The 25,740-nt window shown below is 38.0% G+C and overlaps 1 pseudogene; it reads right to left on the bottom strand.

Annotated features, from left to right (window-relative positions):
• Positions 1-19,242: 19,242 nt before the first annotated feature.
• LOC145061880 (nuclear transcription factor Y subunit B-3 pseudogene) lies at positions 19,243-20,223 on the bottom strand (annotated as a pseudogene).
• Between the last annotated feature and the right edge of the window lie 5,517 nt (positions 20,224-25,740).

Here is a 25,740-nt window from a genome sequence, read left to right as displayed (position 1 = left end):
CACGTGGAAAGTGTCATGAATCTGACCCAACTCTGCTGGCAACTCCAAACGATAGGCTACCCTGCCTACCCTCGCGATCACCCTGAAAGGACCAATATATCGGGGCCCCAACTTGCCCCTCTTCCTGAATCAGATCACTCCTTTCCAAGGAGAGACCTTCAGGAGCACGAAGTCGCCAACCTGAAACTCGAGCTCGGACCGACGTCTATCCGCATAACTCTTCTGAAGAATCTGAGCGGTCAACAACCTCTGTCTGACCTGCTGGATCTACTCTGTCGTCTGAAGCACAATCTCGGTACTACCCATCACACGCTGCCCTACCTCTCCCCAACAAATAGGGGTCCGACACCTCCTCACATACAACAGCTCAAAGGGCAGCATGCCAATGCTCGAATGATGGCTGTTGTTGTAAGAAAACTCCGCCAAGGGCAAATACGTGTCTCAACTCCCGCCGAAATCCAACACACATGCTCAAAGCATGTCCTCGAGCATCTGAATCATCCGCTCACTCTGCTCGTCAGTCTGTGGGTGGTATACGGTACTAAAATGCAGTTTCGTACCCAATTCCTCATGAAACTTCTTCCAGAATCTAGAAGTGAAACGTACATCTCGATCTAAGACAATCGAGATTGGCACTCCATGTCGCGATACCACTTCTCTCACGTACATCTCCGCCAACTTCTCCACAGAAGAGCTCTCACTGTTGGCCAGGAAGTGAGCACTCTTCGTCAACCTGTCCACAATCACCCAAATTGCATCGACACCCCTCGCGGTCCTCAGCAATTTGGTGATGAAGTCCATGGTAATCTGTTCCCATTTCCACTCGGGAATCTCTAATGGCTGCAGCTTACCATGTGGACGCTGGTGCTCGACCTTCACCCTGCGACATATCAAGCATCTCTCTACAAACCATGCGACATCCCTCTTCATATAGGGCCACCAATAATCCCTTTTCAAGTCCAAATACATCTTAGTGGCCCTGGGATGGATCGAGAATTTCGATCGATGAGCCTCCTCCATTAAAATGGTACGCATGCCGCCCACGGACGGTACCCAAATCCGACCTTGAAATGTCATAAGCCCCCGACTATCGGTAACTAATTCTGATACCATCCCGACAACTCGCTCTCTCTTCTGGCTCTCTGGCTTCACAGCCTTAGCCTGGGCCCCACGAATAGCATCCAACACCGGGGTCATCACTGTCAATCTCAAACAAACATCTCGTATTGGGGCGCCCTCCGCCCTACGGCTCAATGCATCGGCTACAACATTAGCCTTGCCCGGGTGGTACAGGATCTCACAATCATAATCCTTGACCACAGCCAACCACCTCCTCTGGAACATATTCAGGTTGGGCTGATCCATCAAATACTTCAAGCTCTTATGGTCCATGTATATCGTACACCGAACCCCATACAGATAATGTCGCCAGATATTGAGAGCGAACACTACCGCTTCCAGCTCCAAATCATGAGTGGGATATCTCGACTCATGAGGCTTAAGATGCCTCGATGCATATGCTATCACATGCCCCCTTTGCATAAGCACCGCTCCCAATCCGGATATCGATGCATCACAATATACCACAAAATCTTCCATCCCTTCCGGAAGGGCTAACACTGGGGCTTCGCATAATTTCTGGCGAAGTGTCTCGAACGAGGTCTGCTGCTCCGGACCCCAAGAAAATGCAGCACCCTTCCGGGTCAACTTGGTGAGTGGCACGGCGATCTTGTAGAAATCCTTAATAAATCTCCGATAATAGCCGGCCAAACCCAGAAAAATCCTGATCTCGGTGGGTGATCTCGGCACCTCCCACCTCATGACCGCCTCAATCTTGGCCGGATCGACCAATATCCCATTTTGGTTAATGAGGTGCCCCAGAAACTGAACCTCTCGTAGCCAGAACTCACATTTAGAGAACTTGGCATAAAGCCTCTCCGATCTCAGAACTCCGAGGATTTCCCTCAAATGCTCCTCATGCTGCTCTCTGGATCTCGAATACACCAATATGTCGTCGATGAACACGATCACTGAGCGATCCAACATCGGTCTGCACACCCTGTTCATGAGATCTATGAACACCGCCGGTGCGTTGGTGAGTCCGAAAGGCATCACCACGAACTCCTAATGCCCATAACAAGTCCGGAATGTTGTCTTCTGGATGTCCTCCTCCCACACCCTCACCTGATGATACCCAGACCTCAAATCGATCTTGGAGAACCAAGGTGCTCCCTGCAACTAATCAAACAAATCATCAATCCTCGGCAATGGGTAACGGTTCTTGACCGTTAGCTTATTCAACTCATGATAATCAATGCACATCCGGAGCGAACCATCATTCTTCTTGACAAAAAGAATAGGCGCCCCCAAGGCGAATTGCTCAGCCTGATAAACCCCTTCCCCAGCAGCTCCTGAAGCTGCGAGGATAACTCCTGCATCTCCGGAGGTGCAAGGCGATAAGGCGCCTTGGCAATAGGTGCAGCTCCCGAAACCAATTCAATACCGAACTCTACCTGCCTCTTCGGAGGCACACCCGACAACTCCTCTGGAAACACATCCGGAAACTCACGCACCGTCGAGACCTCATCAACTGACTCTGGTCTCTCTGAATCAACCCTCACATCCATCATATATGCCACAAATCCCCTATAGCCCTGCTGTAGACTCTGTCTTACTCTGGCGGTCGAGCAAAATGCTGACCCCGTACGTGTACCCTCGCCGTACACCGTAAGAACTCCCCCACTAAGGTCTCGAATCGTCACCAATTGACGCTCGCAGTCTATCACAGCCCCATACCGGCTCAACCAATCCATACCCACTATAACACACACGTCCCCCATCGCGATCGGAACCAGATCTATCGGGAACCCCACACCAAAGATCTCAAGGACACATCCTCAAATCACATCTGAAGCATACACTGCTCGCTCATCAGCTATGGAAACTCGCAGAGGCCGATCCAATGCCTCTCGATGGATACTAATATGCTGACTAAATGCTACGGAAACAAACGACCGACTCGCACCCGAGTCAAATAATACCAACGCAGGCACAGAACTCACAAGAAAAGTACCTACGCATATCATCATATAAGCATAAAAACTCAACTCAAATAAAAGATGAAAAGAGAATACATACCAGCCACAACATCGGGTTCCGCGCGGACCTCCTTCGCGGTTAACTAAAATGCTCTCCCACGAGCCTTCGGGGCCTCGGCCTTCACCGGCCGAACCTCGGTAGCCCTAGCAGCAGGCGCAGATCCCTGCGCTGACTCCTGAAGAAGCTGAGGGCACTCGGTCTTCCGATGGCCGATCTGGATGCAATGAAAGCAAACCGAAAATCCCTTAGGGCAATCCCTCGCGATATGCCCCTCCTTCCCACTCTTGTAGCATATTCTAGCCGGTAATTGGGTCCTGCATCCCATCGAACTCTGGTGGCTTCGTGTTGCTGAACTCCCAGAACAACAACGAGTCACCTCCCTGAGGTCTGGTAGCAGCAGTAGCTGCAGCTGCAGCAGCCTCAGTCAGAGCTGCGTGCTGCTCATCAAAAGTCTCAATCAACGTGGTCTTGATTTCCCCAAACATCTCAGGAATCTCAGCCCGGATGGCCGCAACCACCTCCTCATGAATCAATCAACGGATATCCTCGTCGCTGACACTACTGCTCTCAGGTGTGTGTCAAGTCCCAACCATGATGCCTCTGAAATACAACAAAAATTATCAGAGACTCAATCGAGTATACACATACTCGATGACGCAACCCTACTTGTCCTCCGTTGTCCAAAAGATTCTTACTTGGAATGCCCACTAATCTATTGTCTTCAGTAGTACGGGCCCAATACTACTGACCACACCGCATCAGCATTCACTCCAAGTCCTCCTCCTTGGATCTTGGATTACAAGTACTCTATTCTCATGAGCTCCTAACGGCTATCTACTCGCTCTCAAAGCATCTCAGCAGTAGAAATCTCCTAGGCTAAGGCATCACAAATCAGGCCACTCTAGTCCTAATATGTATATCTAGCCTACTCTAGCATGCATAATGTAACATAACATATCTCATAACACATAATGTAAGGGTACTTTTGGGGATTCACCGTTCGGGCGCTGGCTGATTGTACACACGGCTCTGCTCTGTTTGTCTCAAAACTCTTTTTACTCTTTTCAAAAATTTTACTTCATTATCAAGATTTTCCTCAAATCCTCAGTTTGAGTTCAGATACGCCCGAAGATGCATCCGAATCCCTCAAACCAAGGCTCTGATACCAACTTGTAACAATGTAAATTTTCGAAACAATTTTTTTTTTTCATTTTTAAAACATACATTTACTCATAAAATAATGTCAAAACATATTGTATCAAATGTTATCATCACAAAACATCTCCCCAGAATCTCAAACATAAACTCCAATGCGTGTGTGTGTACGAATCAGGTTGGTGCCTTCCCGCGCTCATCACTAGTACCTGAAACACATAACACAACAACTGTAAGCATAAATGATTAGTGAGTTCCCCAAAATACTGCATACAACATATACGCCACTCGAGGCTATAATACGACCTTCCGGTCGATATGTCTCAGCGGGACCCTCCAGTCCCGTAGCTCGTTGGACCCTCTGGTCCGGTCATAGCTCATTGGGCCCTCCGGCCCAGTCTGTATCGTTGGACCCTTCGGTCCGGTCTATAACATCATACAACATACATATAACACATATCAAATAATCTCATACATAACACATAAGACCCTCTGGTCCACACAATATACCACTCTAGGTAACGTATAGTGAGAAGACTCACCTCGGTGTCTCGGTAAATATCTGACTCGGTAGGAATGTGATCTAGCCTCCGCCTAATCACATAAAGTAAATACTCTTATAAATACAACTGTACTCAACCCTAAAAGTCAACAAGGTCAACGGTCAAACTTTGACCCGACTCGTGGAGTGCACTAGGGCGACTCGGCGAGTCTACACGTGTCCACTGACTCTCTTAGTCCCTCTCTTGGCATGTCGAGTACTTCCCCTGACTTGACGAGTTCCACCTGGCATGAATCGCGTGGCCACCCCGACTCAACTCGCCGAGTCTCAAGAACATCTCGGCGAGTTCCACTTGAACTCAGTCTCCCCTGACTCTCCCTGACTCACCGAGTTATTCCCTAACTCGGCAAGTCCACTCACTGAGTGATTTACGGGCAACCTTCATACTACTCGTCGAGCCTGTCTTCGGACTCGGCGAGTTCATGCCATGCACAAACTCCATACAACTCCTGAGGTCAAATCTGTTCCATACATTCATAGATCTGGCCTTCCCAAGCATGATAATCACGTAAAGTTCGGACCTTGACACTCATATAACATCTAAATGGTCCAAAATGGTGATTTAGCCCCAAAAATGACATCCCAAGCTCATGGCTCCCAAAATGACTCATAAAGCTCCAAGGGTTAAGGCCTCTGGACCTCTTTGGGTCCAGATCCAGAGCACAAACTCGAGAAGGGACCAAATGTAACATCCTGATTTCCCAGGTATATTATTTTATTTAATTATTTTGGTGTTTAAGGAGGAACTCGGCAAGTTGGAGCCAAGACTCGCCAAGTAGGGTCGCGGATGTTCATCCGGGTTCACGTCCGGACTCGGCGAGTCCATTAGTGGACTCGACGAGTCCACGCTGTTTAATGAAACCCTAATCCCCCGGGTTTGGAGCCTATTTAAGGGCACTTATAGCCTCCCATTGCGGCTACCAGTCCCTGGAGAGAACCCTAAGTGAGCCAAATCGTTGTGAGGGAGAAGAAGTCACTTTTTGATCCTTGAACCCTTGGTTTAGAAAGAAGAAGGTGACAAGAGCAAAGAGGAGGTGCGATTCAAGCAGTTCCAGAGTTTAGAGACATCATTTTAAGGTAATGGTTCGAACCTCCTTCAGTTTTGGTGTTAATCATTAGATTTAGGGTTTTCTAACCCCTTTGGAGAGTGATTATGTGAAGCAAATGGTCCCTCTTCGATTTTGCGCCTTGGATCTGGACTCAAAGAGGTCCAGAGACCTTGACCCTTGGAGCTTTATGGACCAGTTTGGGGTTATTGGCCTTAGGTTGCCATTTTTGGGACTAAATCTCCTTTTGATGCCTTGTTGTGGTTCTACAAGCATCAAGTTTCGAACTTTACGTGACATTCATGCTTGGGGAGGCCAGATCTATGGTTTGGGGAAACAGATCTGACCTCAGGAGGTCAGTAGAGTTTGTGCATGGCATGAACTCGCCGAGTTGTTCTTGAGACTCGGCGAGTAGGGTTAGGGTTTCACGTAAATTGCTCAGTGAATAGACTTGCCGAATTGGGGGATGACTCAGTGAGTCAGGAGGGGGTTAGAGGATTGGAGTTCAAGGTGGTACTCGCCGAGTTGTTCTTGAGACTCGGCGAGTTGAGTCGGGGTGGCCCCGCGATTCCTGTTTGGTATGACTCGTCGAGTATAGGGAGGGACTCGACGTACCAAGTGGGACAAAGAGTTAGTGGACATGTGTGTACTCGCCGAGTCACCAGAGTGCACTCGGCGAGTTGGGTCAAAGTTTGACCGTTGACTTCTGTTGACTTTTAGGGTTTGGTCAGCAATGTGGTCTTTAGGCCAAGAAGGGGAGGGGGGGTAAAATGGTCTTTTACCCTTAAGAGAGTGCCAAGAGAGGTTTGAGTCTAGTCTCGAGAGTTATGTTCATGAGAGCATTTGCCTTATGTGATAGATGGTGGCGAGTTCGAGATGCAAGCATGAGGATATCTGCTTACTGCTTGCCAGGTGAGTCTTCTCACTATACTTTACCTTGAGTAGGTAACCAAAGTTATGTGACAGAGTATTTGTATGCTATGTATGTTATGTGTTGTACTGCATTATTTCTATGTGATTTATGATGTGCATGTTTACAGAGTTAGAACCGGAAGGTTCCCAGAGTTAGAACCGGAGGGTTCACAGAGTTAGGACCGGAAGGTTCACAGAGTAGGGTCCACGGACCCACAGAGTTATAGCCTTGAGTGGCTAATATGTGTTATGTGTGGTATTTTGGGGAACTCACTAAGCTTCGTGCTTACAGTGTTTTGTGTTATGTGTTTCAGGTTTCTCTCAGGATCACGGGACGGCACCGACTCGATTGTACACACCAGAGAAAGAGTCATGTTTTGAGGATCCTGGTTTATTATGCAAGTGAAAATGGAGTTATGTTTTTGTAATTCGATTATGAATGAGATTTTAAGAAAAGTGTTTTTAAGAATTAAACGATTATTTTTAAATGAAAAATTGTTTTGAAATTTACGGTGTTACACCAAATGCTCCACTTAATCAACCTCTAAAAGGGTTAGAAAACCCTAACACTAAGAATCAACAACAAAACTGAAGAAGGTCCGAGAATAATACCTCAATACAATCTCTATGAGCTCAAAAACCCCCAAAATCGCACCTCCTTCAGCCTCCTCTTGCCTTGGTCACTTCCTTCTTGCAAAAACACCCACAAAAGGATAAAAATGGCCTCTCCTTCCTCACAAACGCTCTAGATCTCTTAGGGTTTCTCTCTGGGGGTTGGTGGACGCAAATGACGGCCCTAAGGGCCTTTAAATAGGTCTCAAACCCTGGAAATTAGGGTTTCATTAATCACTATTGACTCGCCGAGTCCACTCGTGAACTCGCCGAGTCCAGCTGTGAACTCGCATACGAATCCGCGACCATACTCGGCGAGTTTAGACGCCAACTCGCCGAGTCTCCCCACAACATTCAAAAATACAAGAACAAAAATATGATACCTGGGAACCCGGATGTTACATGCTATTCCTTCAACACTTATCTTTATTTTATCTGGGAGAACATCTGATGCATGTCCTTCAGTGAATTCAGGTTCTGCACTACCTTCATTCACCAATGGAACATCAGATGCATCTGATGCATTTCCAGAACCAAGAATTTGATCAATTGCTTCTCCAACTTCATCAAAACTTTTTTTTAGATCTTGGGCAACCTTTGTTGGAACATCAACTGCTTCTTCTTGTAGCACCATAACTGCTTCTTCTTCTAGCACCATAATGTCATCTTCTTCTTTTATCACCTCATTCACCTCATTCACTAAAGGAACATCATTAACGGCAGGAACTTGAGCAACATTATTTGGAATATCATTAACAACTGGAACTTGGTTATTGACCAAATGAACTTCATTAAAAACTGGCTCTGTCACCTTCACTGACACCTCAGTTTCTTCCTCTTCTATCATCTCATTCACCAAAGGAACATCATTAAGAGCAGGAGCTTGAGTAACCTCATTTGGAACCTGGTTGTTGAATTCATCCTGAAATTTGGTTGTTGACTTCCTATTTTGCCTTCTTACAGCCAATTTCTTCCTTCTAATATCTAGGACAGTTACTTCACTTGAATGAGTACCCACAGATGCAATGTCACCAACTCTGAAACTTGGGCCTCTTAAACCTAATTTCCTCATTTTCTTGCCAGTGTTAGAACTTGAAGCATGCAGACTGCCCTGTTGACTTGCTTGTTGACTAGGTTGAGTGGTTATAGTTGATGTCACAAGTGGTTGACTGCCCTGTTGACTTGCTTTTTGACTAGACTGAGTGGGTACAGAAACATGTGGATTGAATCTAGCTACATCACATTTCTTAGGCCTCCCAATCTTCTTTGGTGGCATAGGAATTGGTACCTTTTTTTCATTCTTGCAGCCTTTTTTATTATGCCCATACTCAATACAATTAGCACATCTTACTGTCCTTGGGGGTTTCACCCTTGAAGTGGAACTAAACTTACTCTCTTTCTCACTTGCATGCCTTCTTCTTTTAGTTTTGGGCCTACCAGGCATTTTCCTACCAACAGGTGGCAAAGGCTTGTTGTATCCAGTTAGAGGCCACATATTACTCCCATTCACATGTCTGATGTTTGTAGAGTAGCATTCCTTGAATTTATTCACTAAAAAGTAGTCACTAATACATCCATCTGGATTTTGATGGATATAATTAATGGCTGCTATGGCATGGACATAAGGGATTCCAGACAAATCCCATAATCTGCAAGAACAAACCCTACTATCCAAGTCTACCTTGTAACTAGAACATGCTCTTCTCACTTCAAATACATTTCCTAAGCTATGCACTACTAACCAAAGCCTGCATGAAGACAAAAGAGTATGTATTAGTCATTATATATCAATTATAATGAAAGTTAGAAAAAGAAACAATTATTTTGTGTCTTACCTAAAGTTCTTTCCAAAAAGATTCATCTTCTTAATCACCTCTGGACATATATTACCTTTCCATTTACTGCATTCATGATTCATAAAGGAAAACCTGTCCATTATGTATATCCTTATCTCTTCAAGCATTGTAATCAAAGGTTTTTTCCTAGCTTCTACAATTATGGAGTTGAAACACTCTGAAATACCATTCTCCATTGCCTCACAAGCAAACCCTACACTCATGTAAGCTCTGCACCATGTTTTGGGTTCTTTTGACATTAGATACTCATATGCACTAGGGCTTATGGTCTTTATTTTTTCCATGTTTCTCAAGAAGTCACCTTCAACACAACTCATTGCGCAAGCCCAAAAGAACTTCTTCAACTCCAATCCAGAGAAAGCTTTATTAAAATCTGCATAAATGTGTCTAACACATTGCCTGTGCTCCACATGTGGCAAAATAACCTTAACAGATTCAAGCAAACCCTGTGAACAAACATATTATCTTAGTATTTATAACCATATTGAAATAATCAAATTGAAATATACTATGATTATAAGGGAACTTACTTTATGTTGATCAAAAATAACAACCAAATCTACACCAGTAACAAGGTCAAGATCATCCTTCAGAAGCTCCAGAAACTAGGTCCAATTATCCTTGTTTTCCACATCAACAACAACCCAAGCTATTGGGAACACCTGGTTGTTAGCATCTCTACATATGGGTGTGAGTAATTCACCTTTTACCTGACCCTTTAGGAAGCATCCATCCAACCCTATTACCTTCCTACACCCTATTTTCCAGCAAACACGTACAAATTTGAAACATATGTAAAACCTTTTAAAATAATTCTTATCATCTGGATTGTTAGTAACACCAACTTTGCATGTAGACCCGGGGTTTGATCTCAACAACTCTTGGGCATAATCCCAAATTCTTACATAGTGTTCATTTAATTTACCCTCAATCAGTTCTTTTGCCCACTGTTTTGCCCTTCTAACCTGTCCTATAGATGCCACACATCTATATCTTTGTTTGATGCCACTGATCATCTCCCTAAGTTTAACTTTGGGCTTATTTGCTATCTCAGTAACATAGTTTCTTCCAATCCATTCCGGGGTAACAATAGACCCAAATTTAAACACTCTAGAACAAAGATTCTCATAATTCATTGCCTTGACTTGGACGGTTCTATCATTGTACATCCAAGTTGCATAAAGTCTAAAAGGGCATTTATTATCTTCATGTCTCTTACCACATCTTGCAACAATTCTTCTATTGTCACTCTTTTGAAAGTATATTTGGTACCCTCCATTTACTGCATAGTTTGTCACACAGAATTTCAGTTGTGCAAGTGATTCGAACACGTCCCTTAACTTAGGTTCCATCTTATCCCACCTAACATTTGGATCATGTATTCTGTATTTGTTAGTCACTTCTTCCTCTGCCTCCTCATCATTTGGCAAATCATTACCATGGTCCACTCGATCTTTCACCTCATCAGTCATACTTGCATTTCTAATGTTCGCATCACAAAGTAGAATGTTAAGAAAATGATCCTTACATTTATCAAGCCTTGATACAAACTCTTTTTATGGTTCATGATCCATGTAAATCCATCTCATTTAACCCAGAAAATGATTCGTAAACTCCAGCAAATGGGTCGTCGTAACCATCGTCTGAAGAACCCATTTCTAACCCTTGCACAATCGCAACCATTATCATGAAAAGTAAGCAATTAATGGAGATGATTTCTCATAAAAACCATGATCAGACCGTAATTTCTTACCTCTTGAAAAACCCTAGCTTCAGACAATGAAAATGCTTCACCAAATGGAGTTTAACGTTTGAGTTCCTATTACCTACGTCTGAAGAAGTACTAGCATGGGAGGGTGGTAGGTGTCTGTCTCAATGTTGACAAAGTGTTAACGGAGGAAAAACGGAGGAGAGGGGCTTAACAATGTTACCGGTTGCAAATGGGAATGTAACCGGTTGGTTAAGGGAAAACGGTAAAAAACATTAAAATGAAACATGAGGGGCAAGTGTTAGGCATCTGTGGCAAAAAAAAATCGATTTTAGGCATAACCGATTTTTTATGTAAATTTAGGGGCTTTTATGACAAAAACCCAAGTTTATAAGGGTAATGTTGGATAGAATGAGTGTGGGACCCATTTTATTTTCTAATATTACTAATTAAACAAAACTACAAAAGTTGTCCCCTCTATTTAACTTAAAAATACCACTTTTATGTAAAACGTTTTTGATTATTACCACTGGTACAAATTAGAAATTTTATAGCTATTTTGGTCTAAATTTTTTTGAAACGTCTTTAAATGAGGATTATGCCCTTACTTTTATGTTTTTCCCTTTTCTTTTAATTTATGTATTTATAATAAATTCAAAAATAAAAATTTCACCCATCTACCCTTACTATCCTACCACATCTACCACATATTTAACTTCTTTATATCTCCTCTCAACACCACGACGTCAACCTGGTGGAACAATAAGAATGTTATCGTCGCTGCCACGACCACATGTCAAGAAATTAAAACACCACTCCCACCACCTGTTGGAGGCAACAAAATCCTAGCGTCGTCGTTATTTGTAACCCTAGTGTCACATTCACCGGCGTTGGCGAATCAAGCTACAAATTTGAACTCCAATGATGAATGATTTGACGACTTCGCCTTCATTGTCGAACTTCCCATTTATCTCTCTCATTCCCCAAAGATCTTAGCGTCACCACTCCTAACCTCAACGCCACCACTACCATCTGGAAACCCTAACACTAGCGTCGTCGATCTTATACCCCAATGTCATTGAACTTGATCTCCAAACGATAATTGATCCGCAAACTTAAAATATGAGGAATTCTTTAGGTTTTTCGAGTTACAACATCGGTTACCATCGTTGTTGAAGCTTGGTTGGATGAACAAATCTGGGCAACGACTCCGACGAATACAACAAAGAAGACAAAATGAGAAAACAAAAATATGTAGAATATTACGCCACCACAAGTCAACACCACCACTACCTCCTGGAAAACCTCGAATCTGAAAACCATCGTTTTGGCAGTGCAGATAAACAAACCTTCTATCTTTCAGCGAAGACAAAAACAAACCCTCTATGTGTTTTCCGACAACAACGATTAGGGATGTTATTCGGGTCGGAACTGGACCGAATCGAACCGAACCCGAATAACCTGAAAACCGAATAAGGGTAATTGCATGAACCAAAAACTGAATTGATTAACCAATACGGGTTCGGTTCGGTTCGGGTATTAATCAGTTCGGTTCAGTTATTACCCAAATAACCTGAATAACATGTACAAGATGATTAAAGACCTATTAGGATTCTATAACCCGAATAACATGAATAATAGAATAACAATGTACTTTTATACATCAACATAAAACATTCAAAGAATAACATAACACAATAACACATTGAAAGAATAACATTTACATAGTAGATTAACATAATGAGAATTAATTTCTTACTTGAGTTTCTTACGTTGGAGCCCAATTTTCCATGACTAGACAAAGTAGGAATTAGTGAATTCTTAGAGACAATAAGAAAGGTCGATTTTTGAAAGCATGAAACAAGAGGAAGAATTGACAAAAGTGATTTCGAGTTTGGAAATAGATGAGAATATTGGTCATTTTGAAATGACGAGAACGAGTGTAGCATCCATAAAATTTTGAAAAATTTAAAAATTTTACATAAATCCAAAAACCATCATTTATTACATATTGTTTTCAAAATAGGTTTCGCATCAGATTTTTTCCTAGAAATCATAACATGAAATACGAGGAGGTGCACGATCAAGCCTTCGCCTTTCTGCTATCATCTGAAGTACCTGAACACAACCAAAAATAGTAAGCTCAGAGCTTAGTGAGTCTTCCCTAAAATACCACCACATAAACATAACCAACAACAACATGCACATATGAGCCTTCATCCTGACTGGACCGCCTCACGAGGCCTTCAGCCTATCTGGACCGCTCCCGAGCCTTCGGCATGACTGGACCACCTCGTAGGGCCTACAGCCTATCCGGACCGCTCGTCGGGCCTTTAGCCTGACTGACCACCTCGCAGGCCTCCCTGGGTCTGTTGGCCTTCAACACAAATCATGACCCCCTCAACCCACATGCCGACATATACATAACTCATAAACACATAATCAATCAACATGCAAGTACCAATCATACAGATCAATAAGCATAACATGTTCCTATCTACCAGGATACCAATCTAACAGATCATAACAACATAATAATATCCTAAGATAACCAGGATAATAGTCCAAAAGGTTCGACATTGGTGCCCTCAACCCATAAGTACAGTGAGGAAAATTCACCTCACAAGCAGCACTGACTTATAAGATCCAACTCTCAAATCTCAGCTCCTGACTCGAATGCCTACAACCAACAGGTGACCATCTCTATCAAAACCCCAAAATACCCAAAATGCCCTCAAAGCCAAACTTGGTCAACCATGGTCAAAGTCAAAGTCAACGGTCAAGATCAATAGTCCATGTTGACCCAACTCATCGAGTGCACCTAGCCACTCGTCGAGTTCCTCTAGTACTCAGAAAGTCTGGAAAACCCTAGCCAACTTGTCAAGTTTTATTCTTCGATTCCAGGGACTCTAAGGCTCAGATCTGAACTCCAAATGTGTCTTAAAGTATAAAGTTTCCAACTTTATCCTTTGGGACTACCCCAAATGCTCAAAAGCTCTTATCCAAGGCTTGAAAACTCAAAGGCTTAACCATTAAGCGTAAAACCCTATAGATCTAAAACCCATCCTTTCCAGAAGAGGTCCTAACCTCAAAAACGTCCCAAAGATTGATGCTTTATAGACATGCATGTCCAATGCATGTCTTGAAGCCAAAATGGGCCAAAAGGGGGAAATACGCCCTAAAATCCATGCATGGCATCAAAGCTTGGCAAAAAGCCAGATCTAACCCACTATGAGGCCATCTTGCCATGGATATTTATAAAGTTTCCAACTTTATAAAGTCCATGCATGCAACAACCAAGAATAAGGAGGAAAAAGGGCAAAACTCAAGATCTAGCTACATATATATATATATATATATATATATATATATATAAATTGGATATTGAATACTCACAACAGTCCACAAGAGTGTCAAACTGGAGACTAAAGGCTTTGCTTTCTAGATCCTTGCTTCCTTCACATAATCTTCTCCTTCTTTGCTCCAAAATGCCACATTAACTCACAATATGAGAGGAAATGAAGATTAGGGCTCACAAGGTCGATATTAGGGTTTGGAGGCTGATAAGAGATCAACCTCAAAGACTTAAGGAGGTTATATATGGTGCAGGCCCTAAAATTTAGGGTTTCTCATCCAGCCGCCAACTCGTTAAGTTCTTCCTTACCAACTCGTCGATTTGGTCCAAAAAAGTCTGCGGCCCAAAAGCTTTCAACACGTCGAGTTGAGGCCATCAACTCGATGAGATCCAAGGGGATTTTGCCTTTCAAGAAATAAATCATATACATGGAAGTCAGGATATTACAACGAACATAGGGTTTTTATTTCTGTTATGAACGACGATGACAGAAGTGTGAATCGTGATTTTGATTTCTATCGATCAGAGAAAGAGGACGAGGAATGCTTATTCAGGTAAGGTATTTAGAATCGAATAAACTCTTATTTGTGTAACCCGAACTGAATAACACGATAACCGAATAAGCATAATATAGATACCCGAAACCCGAATTAAATTTGCTTATTCGGGCATAATTCGGTTCGGTTCGATTCGGGTTTCAGTTCGGGTCGGGTTTTCATACCAAGTTCTCATCCCTAGCAATGACGTTCCAGAAAGAGACCGACGAGATGGATTTCCAGATTAGAACTCCAACTAAATCAGAAAGATATGTTTTAACATCAGGTAGGCGATGTCGGAGAATGAGACAATGGACAAAAAGAGAGACGAAGTAGAGGAAGACTGACGGTTGTGGCGGTGGTTTTCGGCTGGTAGCTGTTGGATTAGTGTCTAAGTCCATAACTATTTTGGTATGTACTTGACCCGATGGTGCATGGTCCTTTTGGGTTGCCTTCACCAAAGCAACTTGATAGGATGAATTATGGAGAGAAATGATTAAATATGATTTATTAATATATTATGAGAATAATATATTAAAGGAGAAATCATATTGTTTAATTAATATTAGTCAAGATTTAATAAGAATTAAATTTGTGACTAAAAGAGATTAATTAAACTTAAGGGACTAGAATTGTAATTATAAGATAATTGCAATTTGGGCTATGGATTGCCTTATATTAAGGAGTGGACGAATTCTATGGGGAAACCCATTAGAAATCGTCCAAGGCCTTTAAGGAAAGGAGTCCATGGGTTGCTTAGGGCTTAAGTATCCAAATTAGGGTTTCCTTGTTAGATAACCCTAATAGCCTCACTATATATAGAGCCCTTATGCCCCAAAAACGTGGACAAGCTTCCTTCTAGGGTTTCCACACGTTTTGGGCAGCCTCCTTCTCTCCTTATTCTTCATCCTCTTGCTCTTGGTGTTTGTGAACCATTAGAGGAGTGACATTTGTGACTCTAAGCTTTCTAAAGTCATTACGAGAAGGAATTGTGATTGTTATTGCTACATAACAATCAAGGTAATATCTTAAACCCATTCTTATGTTAATATGATTACTTGTATGCTAGAATTATGGTTTATAGTCTTGGATTACTTGCATGTACAATAGAGAAACCTAGATCCAAGCATTAGGGTTTGTATGAGCACATAGGATGTTCTTATGACTAAAACCCATCAGTAGCAGTAGTTTCCAGCTGGTGGTGATGGTTTTCGGTGGCACAATAAAGTGAGAGAGATGGATAATATGTATGTTAAAGATGTGGTGGGTGAGTGTGGTAGTACGGGAGAGTTTTGTTTTTATTTTTTTATTTTTTTAATCGGAAAATTAAAAAAATAAATAAAAAGAAAAGAAAATCATATTAATATGGATTATAAAAAGTTACAAGATTTTACGGGCCAAAACTACAATAAAATAAATTTTTTGGACTAAAAGTAATAATTTTCAAGAAACCATGTAAACTATTTTCGCACTTTAGTATTAATTATTACTGAATAATAAATATATTAAAAAAAATTTACCCTAATAAATAAGAATGATTTTGCCACATGTCTTTCTCTCATTCAATTTGCCACATGTCTTTCTCTCATTCAATTTGCCACATGTCATTTTGTCATAATTTAGAGATATATTTATTTTCCACTTGTCATTTATTTCATTTTCCATTTCTAATATATTATTAATTAGTTTCCATAAATTAAACCTACCATAATGATATTAATTTCAAATTTTAAATTTTAAATTTCAATTTCAATTTCAAATAAATTTACAGTTTAAACCTTTGTGTTTAACATTTTGTTATAATTAACCTGTTTAGTATACGGGTCTGATAACTAAACAATAATTTTAATTTATTTATTTTTTGCATGTTTTTTTCCTCATAATTTTTATTTATTTAAAATTTTAAATTCAAATAAACTTTTCATTTAATTGTTTCTATTTAACATTTTGTTTTAATCAACCCGTATAATATACGGGTTTCATAACTAGTCTACCCTAATAAATGAAAATGACTTTGCCACATGTCATTCTCTCATAAAATTAGCCACATGTCATTTTGTCATAATTTGAGATATATTTATTTTCCACTCGTCATTACTTTAATTTTCATTTTCAATATATCATTAATTTAGTTTCCATAAATTAAACCTACCATAATGACTATTAATTTCAAATTTTCAATTTCAAATAAATTTACAGTTTAAACCTTTATGTTTAACATTTTGTTATAATTAACCCGTTTAGTACACACTAAATACATAATTTTAATTTATTTATTTTTTGCATGTTTTTTTTTCTGATAATTTTCACTTATTTCAATTTCAAATTCAAATAGAATTTCTATTTAATCATTCGTACTTAACATTTTGTTTTAATCAATCTGTATAATATACGGGTCTCACAACTAGTCTACAATAATAAATGAAGGTTTTTTGCCACATGTCATTTTCTTCTTCATTTAGACACATGACATTTTCTAAAATTTTTAGATTTTCTATTTTCCACTTGTCATTTTATTGTATTTTTCATTTTATCAAATTAAAATTCCACATTTAATATGTAAGGTAATATATATATGTAAGTATTTATTAGAAAAGGTTTATATATGTAATATATTCAATACATTAAAGCCTCATTAATTTTAATAAATAAAATTTTTTCTCATTTTTCTTATAAATCCAAAATTTTCAAATTGTTAAAATTTTATATTTAATTTTTTTTAAGTAAACCAATGTAATACATGGGTCTCACACCTAGTTAGTTATACATAACGTAAATTTTTTTTAATCTACACATCTACCCTAATAAATAAAAATGTTATTGCCACTTGTCATTCTCTCATTCAATTAGCCACATGTCATTTTCTCATAATTTTGAGATATATTTATTTTCCACTTGTCATTTATTTCATTATTCATTTTCAATATATCATTAATTTAGTTTCTATAAATTAAACCTACCATAATGACTATTAATTTCAAATTTGAAATTTCAATTTCAATTTCAAATAAATTTACACTTTAAACCTTTGTATTTAACATTTTGTTATAATAACTGGTTTAATACACGGTCTAACAATTAAACATATAACTTTAATTAATTTATTTTTTGCATTTTCTTTTTTTCTCATAATTTTCACTTATTTCATATTTCAAATTCAAATAAACTTCTCATTTAATCGTTCCTATTTAATATTATGTTTTTATCAACCCGTATAATATACGGGTCTCGCAACTAATAAAAGAATAAATCCTAAACAAAATGAAAGAGGCATGGCCAATTTAAATGACCAAGACTACACCAAACCACCTAGAACATTCATGTAAACATTCTGCAAACTGAATGTGATACCTAAATTCCATGATAAGACTGTTCCATTTTTTTGTCGTTTTGTGGTTATCCTATAAAACGATGAAATGTAAAACAATTGTGTTCTAAGTAGGTTAAAAAGGAGTAACAAAAACTCGAGTTCAACTCGTAAAATTGCAATCTACTTGTTATTTATTTTTATTTTTTTTCGCAATTGAAATCTACTTATTATTTCGACGAGTCATGAAGGCCTGAATGGCTCGAGATTTTTTTACTGTTAAAGCTTGAATAATTCAATATTCTCTATCAAAACTATATTAGATTATTAAACTCAAATAGCTAAACCATATAACTATATAAATAAGAATTAAGCTAAATAAAGAACAAGTTTTATTCAAATTTACAACATTTAAATAACGTTTAAATCCATTAACTATTTCTTACACCAATTAAAGACATATTTAACATACTACTAATATCTTTTTAAGTCAACCTCAACTACGAAGTTACTATCCCTCTTGGGGGTCGAAATAACATAACTACGAAAATATAGGAGTTAAACTTATAAATATACAAAATTGATGTGACCAAAATGTGAAAACAAAAAAAATGTAAGGAAGAAACAGGACAATATATTATGGGGAAGTAATATGTAAATTTGTTACAAACTATTTTTTTATTTTTTCAATCACACAGAATGTTTCTATAAAAAAAACACAATTTTATATAAATTAGGAAAACAATTTTTATAATTTATTTTCTATATATAGTTAGACCTGCCAATATATAAAAATCTTAAGTATAACTAGTGTTTCTTTAATAAAAAGTCTCACACATCTTTTCTGTAAATTACAAAATTATAAGTACCAAACGCATAAATATCCAAAAATTTTATGACAAAAATATAAAATATAAAAATCTAAAGTCTGTTCGGTTCATTTCTAATTAATATATTTTCTAATAATATACAGTATAAGTATAATATTTATTTTAGAAAAAAAAAATGTTCACTTCACAATTAAGTATCTAAAATCGCTTACTTTTACATGAAAAATAATTACACATTTCATTAACAATTATTTATTTACAAAGTAAAACAAAATAAGATTGTTGAATTATATTTGAAAATTCCACATGTTAATGAGACTGATTAAAAATATATTAGAAAAGACTAGAAAAAAAAAAAGTTGATTTTTTAAAAATATTTCAGCCACCACCTACCTAGGCTTCACAGTGGAAGCTCCACCACTTCCACCACCGATGCTGCCCGATCTGCCCAAACTGCCCTTTGGACTCCCTAACCCCATACCCATTTGATGATGATAAGAACCCGAATTGTACATCTGGTGGTGGTGGCGACCCATCATCATGTTGTTCTGCATCCCTCCATACATCCCTCCACCGCTGTCATTATACCCACCCGAATTCACACCGCCACCACTCCCTCCACCGCCAGCAGCCGCATCACCACCGCCTCCCGATGACCCATCCTTCTCGCCTTGTCTTCCCAACGTCGTCTTCTCCCCTTCTATCTCCCTGTACTTTGCCAAATACACCTTCAGAGGCTCCACGTACTCTTCAAAACCTAACGTCGTCATCGCCCACAGCAAGTCGTCGCCGTTGATTGTCTTCCTCTTCTCCCTTTGGCACTTATCGGACGCTTCTCCGGTGATGAAACTGATGAACTCCGATACGCACTCCTGCACCGTTTCCTTTGCATCCTTCGAGATCTTCGCGTTTGCCGGTAACGCTTTCTTCATGATCCGGCTCACGTTTGCAATCGGCAGGAACCTGTCCTGCTCCCTCGCCGATAACTCGCCGCCGGCGTTGTGACCTCCTGATTCGTTATCCGAATCCGCCATAGGCTTGAATATCTAATCTTTTCAAAGGATAATTCGGATTATTTGGCGCGAAGCTCAAGTAATCCTCCGGCTGTGATGAGTACGCCGGAGCTCCGGGAAGCTTGGGGTCTGTAAGAAGCGTTGAGTTGTGAGAAAAAGTACGACGGTCGTCGGATCGAGGTAGTAATAACGCATCGACTGTGACACGTGGTGGAATGAGAGCTGTTTGTTTCATGATAAGAAAAATGTGACGTGGGACGTTTATCTACCGTTGGATGGGGAGGTGGGGTAGAGAAAAATGGACGGCTGGATGATGTTGTGGCTCTTTGCTCGTATGAAATCGCAGGGAATCTTGAAGGAACTGCATAAATAGTCCCTTGAGTAACCCTACGTTTGTATAAACTTCCCCTTTGGGAATTTATTGTACTTTTGGTCATAAATATTAGAATTTTCATCCCATGCCATCCGATCAACGAAACTTGGTCCTACCAACAAAAAAGCCTAGAAAGAAGAATAAGACATTTATTTGGAATTGCTGATAGTAATGAACCACTAATCCACTATGACTTTTTTTAAACAATTAATATTTTATTAAAAAATAGTAAGAAATTAGCAGAAAATATAAAAATAAAAAAGGTTAGAGTAGGCTGATGTATTCATCATGTATAGGTATTTGTTAGAAAGCAAATAAAACGATTGAAACATAATTTTATCAAAATCGACCACTAAAATTACGACATGAAAGACCTTTCTTTTCTCCCCATTGAATTTTGTATAATCCACCTAACACAGCCACTTCTTTGGTAAAGAGAAAACGGGAAAATGGAGATTCCATCATCGAGCTTTGAAAATGGAGATTCCATCATCAAGCTGTCTAGCGTTATATAAAATTCATGAATAGGTATCTTGCAAACAAGTGATATGGAGATTCTATAAAATAGTCCCATCATAAGTGGAGCACAATGAGTGAACCAATCTCCACTTCCGTCTCAAACATATCAAGACCAATGTGTCATCATAAAACAGTTTTTTATCGAGATCAGACTATTTCAATAGCTGTTAGAATTCTACGGATAAACAAAAATCGAACCGAAAACCAAAAATCCTACATAACCGAAACCAAAACAATAACCGACGGTTTAGGTTTGGATTTTACAAAAACCGAAAAATAACGGTTTGATTCGGTTTTGACGTATAAAACCACCCATAAAAACCGAACTGACCCACATATATATTATTAGTTATGTTTTAAACTTTTAGTTTTAGACTTTAGACTTTAATTTATGTTTATTTTCAACAAACTGTTAATGGTGTTAAACTTTGATATTTTAAACACTTTTATGTTTTTAGAATATTAGAATTTGTACTCTTTATTTAAAGTAGATACAATATTATTTATCGCAACGTATTTTCACTGGGTTTGAACCCAAAAACTAGGAAAAAAAAGGAGGAGCTTATAAACCCGCTGTTTAAAACCAAAAACCCATAAACTCAACCTGGAAAACCGAAAAACCGAACCATGCAAAAACCGAACCTATATGGGTTTAAAAACCGAAAAATCGACTTTCTACAGTTTGGTTTGGTTTTAACAAAAAACCGATCCAAACCGACTCATGTTCATCCCTAAAGAATTCTAATGAGACTTTAATTTCACTTAAATTTTGAGTTCGTTCTAAGAGCAAACCTCCTTCGCTATTTTTCAGTTAACCAAATATAACATTCTATTTAAAACTTCTAAGTCCTTAAAATTCCATTTCAACCCTAAAGTTAACACCCTTACAAAATAAATCCAAAATCTAGTTCAAAATGGTAAGTCAAGATCAAATACAGTAACTCCAAATCTTGAAAAGTCAAATCCTATTTTTAAAATACATTTTCTTAAATGTTAACATTTTAAATAATATTTTTAACTAAATAAAAAATAACTTATCTATAAAAATTTATACTTAGAAATTAAAACTTTAATTCCACTTTACGAATGTTACAACTAGATCTATTTAGACCCCTTAGTAATCTACCAAAAAACGACTCTAAGTTTTCTTGACCGATCAAAAATTTATCTATATGTTTTCTTGGATCAGCACATGGATGGGTGGTGCATCAATAACATGTATTGTGAGATAATTTAGTTGACTCAAATGTCGTGTACTCAACAAACATGTCATGGGTTTGCTGGACATTAATTTCAGTATCTTCTTTGAGTCGAGACATGGTTGATAAACATGTGTAAATCCCTTGTGTGATGTGAAAGCGCCTGTGTGTTTTTACAGGTGGTGAATGATTATTGTGTAGCGATAGTGTTACTCGGATGGTGGAATTTGTAATGGTTTCATCCTTTCGAGGATTCAACACTTTGTATGGTAATCCTTTCGGCTGGTGGACTATGACTTTATTTCTTTGTGAGGACAAATAAGCTTCCCAAATCTTATACTAACTTTAGAATTATGCTCAATGAGCTCACTGAATCATATTATAATAAATTTGTCATATGTTACGTTTTCATTTAATTTGCCACATGTCATTTTGTGGTTATTTTAAATTAATTTTTATTTTACATATCATTTTTTTGGTTTTTTCTATTTTATTAAATTTCATATAGTATTTAAATGTAATGATAAATGAATATCAATTTCATTAATTAACTTTCCTTATAATCTTAAAATTCATAAATTAAAGCCTCATTAGTTTTCATTGTTTATTTATTTAAATTATTTTTTTTAACTTAAAAGAGAAAAAAAAACACTTTAATTTTAATAATTCAATATTTTCTTATTTTTCTTATTAATTCAAACTTCTCAAATATTTAGAATTTCATATTTAATTTTTTTAAAATAAACTTATGTAATATATAGAGAAAAGAAATCTTAATTTTGAAAATTTTGAAATTAAAGGTAAGTTTATTAATGAAATTAATATCAATTTATTACTACATTTATTGCAATTATTACATTAAAATATTATGTGGAATTTAATAAAATAGAAAAAAAATCATAAAATGATATGTGGAAAAAAAATTAATTCAAAATAACCACAAAATGACATTTGACAAATTGAATGAGAGTGTGACAAGTGGAAAAAAAACTTTCATTTATTAGAGTTGATTGAAATAAGAAACTACATATGACTACTGGTCATAAAGGAATTTAGATTTATAGCAATCCATCTATTTTTGTATGTACCCTATATATAGACATGAACACATTTAATTTATAAAGATGTGTTATTTTGTAGTGTAACCATAACTACATGTCTTTTATTTTATCATCGGCAACTGCCTCTTTCTCCTTTATCTTCTATTATATCCATTTCCTATATGATATCTTATATATTCGCGTAACTAGTTGTGAGATCCATGTATTACATGAGTTAATTTAAAAAAAAATGTTAAATATAAAGATCAAAATATTTGAGAACTTTGAATTTATAAGAAAATAAGAAAACTAATGATTTATTATAGGGGAAATGACACATTTGCCCTTCGAACTTTCTAGGGTTTACCCGTAAAGTCCCTAAACTATTTTCTTGACTTTACGATGGAACGAAGTCGTTTTTGTCGGGTCGATTACGTCCTTTTGACCAAAGTGAAGGGGTCATTCGGTTACCCCTTTGCCATATTGACATTTGTTGACAAATTTTCCCACGTCGACTTTTAATTTTTCCTACCCTTGGACCATCTCTCTCTCTCTCCCTCTCTCTCTCTCTCTCTCTCTCTCAAGAACACAATCTACCAGGCATCCACCATCGTCTTCTTCCTCTCAAGCAGTTTACCCAACACACTAACATCTAAACACCTGAAGGGATAAATAACAGATCCTAAACAGATTTCAATCAGAAAATTTACAGAGATATATGCATATGAAGATAAATAACGATTAGAAAAGGTTTCAAAATGATGAAATCTTTCACATTTTTCCATTTATGCTTACTGGGCATCCATTCACTAAACCTCAGTTGGTGTCATTTTAATTCATCCCATATTTTCAATTTCAAGCTTGATATCGTCCAAATCCACACACATCCATTAAATTCCACTCATACATTTCAAATTACCCAAATGGAATTCAATAGAACAACAAACCTTAGAGCATTTCTCACCACCAATATCAGCATCTTCAAGAGCCTTTTTACCGGTAACAATGCAATAGTGAAGACAATCCTCAAGCCTTTGGTCATTCTTCCCATCAATATACCCATCCACCGTAAAACCAAATCGAGCCAGAAACTTGGACACATAGAACCATTCCATCAACCCGATTCCGCTCTCCCCCGCCAACAACTTTCTCAGAGGATCCCCTGTAATTCCACCTCATTTACCAATATCACTATCATCGCTGCCATAGGTACCAGAATCAACAACAATAGCGTCTTCTAAAGGCTCGTTAACAGCAGAAGTATCAGTTGTAGAGTTGTAGCAGTGGAAACAATACTTGTACCAATAGATGAGGATTCTTCATCGGAGTCTTTATTATTGTAGGCAACAGGCTCGGACAAGGCACTCATCTGAAAGAACCAATTAAAGGGCCAAAAACCCTAATTTATATATCGATGTAGAGATAGAGAGAGAAAGAGGAGAGAGGAAAAGATGAAGTGCTGAGAAAGTCGCAATTAAGGACGACAAGAATGATTGGAGATAGAGAATTGCTTTGTTTTCTGTCGAGAGATCAAGAGTAAAAGTGGGGTTAGGGTTCATATAAAAGAAATGGGTGACAAATGGAAAAAGGGGCAAATTAATTTCAGGTGGTTCGAATAGGAGATGGTGATCGGAGATGGTCACCGATGAAGTTCTTGTGGGGAAGAGTAGAAGGGTATTGGGTAGGGGTGGGGTAATGGTAATCGATGATATGGCATGGCTGATGGGTCAAATCTTGTTGATGTGGCATTGAAACCTGCTAAAATAGGTGAATATGACTAAAAAGACAGGTTGCTCACGACTTCGTTCCCTTATAAAGCCAAGAAAATAGTTTAGGGACTCTACAGGTAAACCCTAAAAAATTCGTAGGACAAATGTTTCATTTTACCTTTATTATAATTGAAATGTTTTTTATATTTTAAATTTAAACAAATAATTTAAATAAAGAAAAGAAACTAATAAGCTTTAATTTTGAGAATTTTGAAATTAAAATATATGTTTATTATTGAAATTAATATTTATTTATTACTACATTTATGCAATTATTACATTAAAATATTATATGAAATTTAATAAAATAGAAAAACTCATAAAATGATATATAGAAAAATATATATAATTCAAAATAACCACAAAATGACATTTGACAAATTGAATAAGAGAGTGACAAGTTGAAAAAAAAAAAAAAAAAAAAAAAAAAAAAAAAAAAACCTTCATTTATTAGAGATTTTGAGCTCGTCTCCGTCGTGGCATGGACTTGACATTAGACAAACCAAAGCAATAAATGGGTAGTAGCATTAAAAAGGACTAAAATGAAACAAAAAAATAATTTTAAGGGCCTCCTATAGACAAAACGAATTTCTGACTAAAATGGGATTTTGGTGCAATAGTTCCTTCCCAATGTTTTGAGGTGAAACCAAACAATAGCTAGTGAAAAAGGCCATAGCGAAACCAAAAAGAAAAATAATAATTGAAGGACACCATATGGACAAAAAATAAATCGGTGCACTTGCGGTTGTTTACAATGATATATTGATATATACATATTCATTTAATTTTAAATGTAAGACCTTTAACTTATCAATTATCATAATGAAATTTCAACCATTTGAACAAGTT

This window comes from Lactuca serriola, chromosome 7, assembly GCF_051521515.1.
Source record: "Lactuca serriola cultivar US96UC23 chromosome 7, Lser_US96UC23_V15, whole genome shotgun sequence".
NCBI lineage: Eukaryota > Viridiplantae > Streptophyta > Magnoliopsida > Asterales > Asteraceae > Lactuca > Lactuca serriola.
Note: the sequence above shows the minus strand (reverse complement) of the source record. Positions and strands in the feature narration are given on the sequence as shown.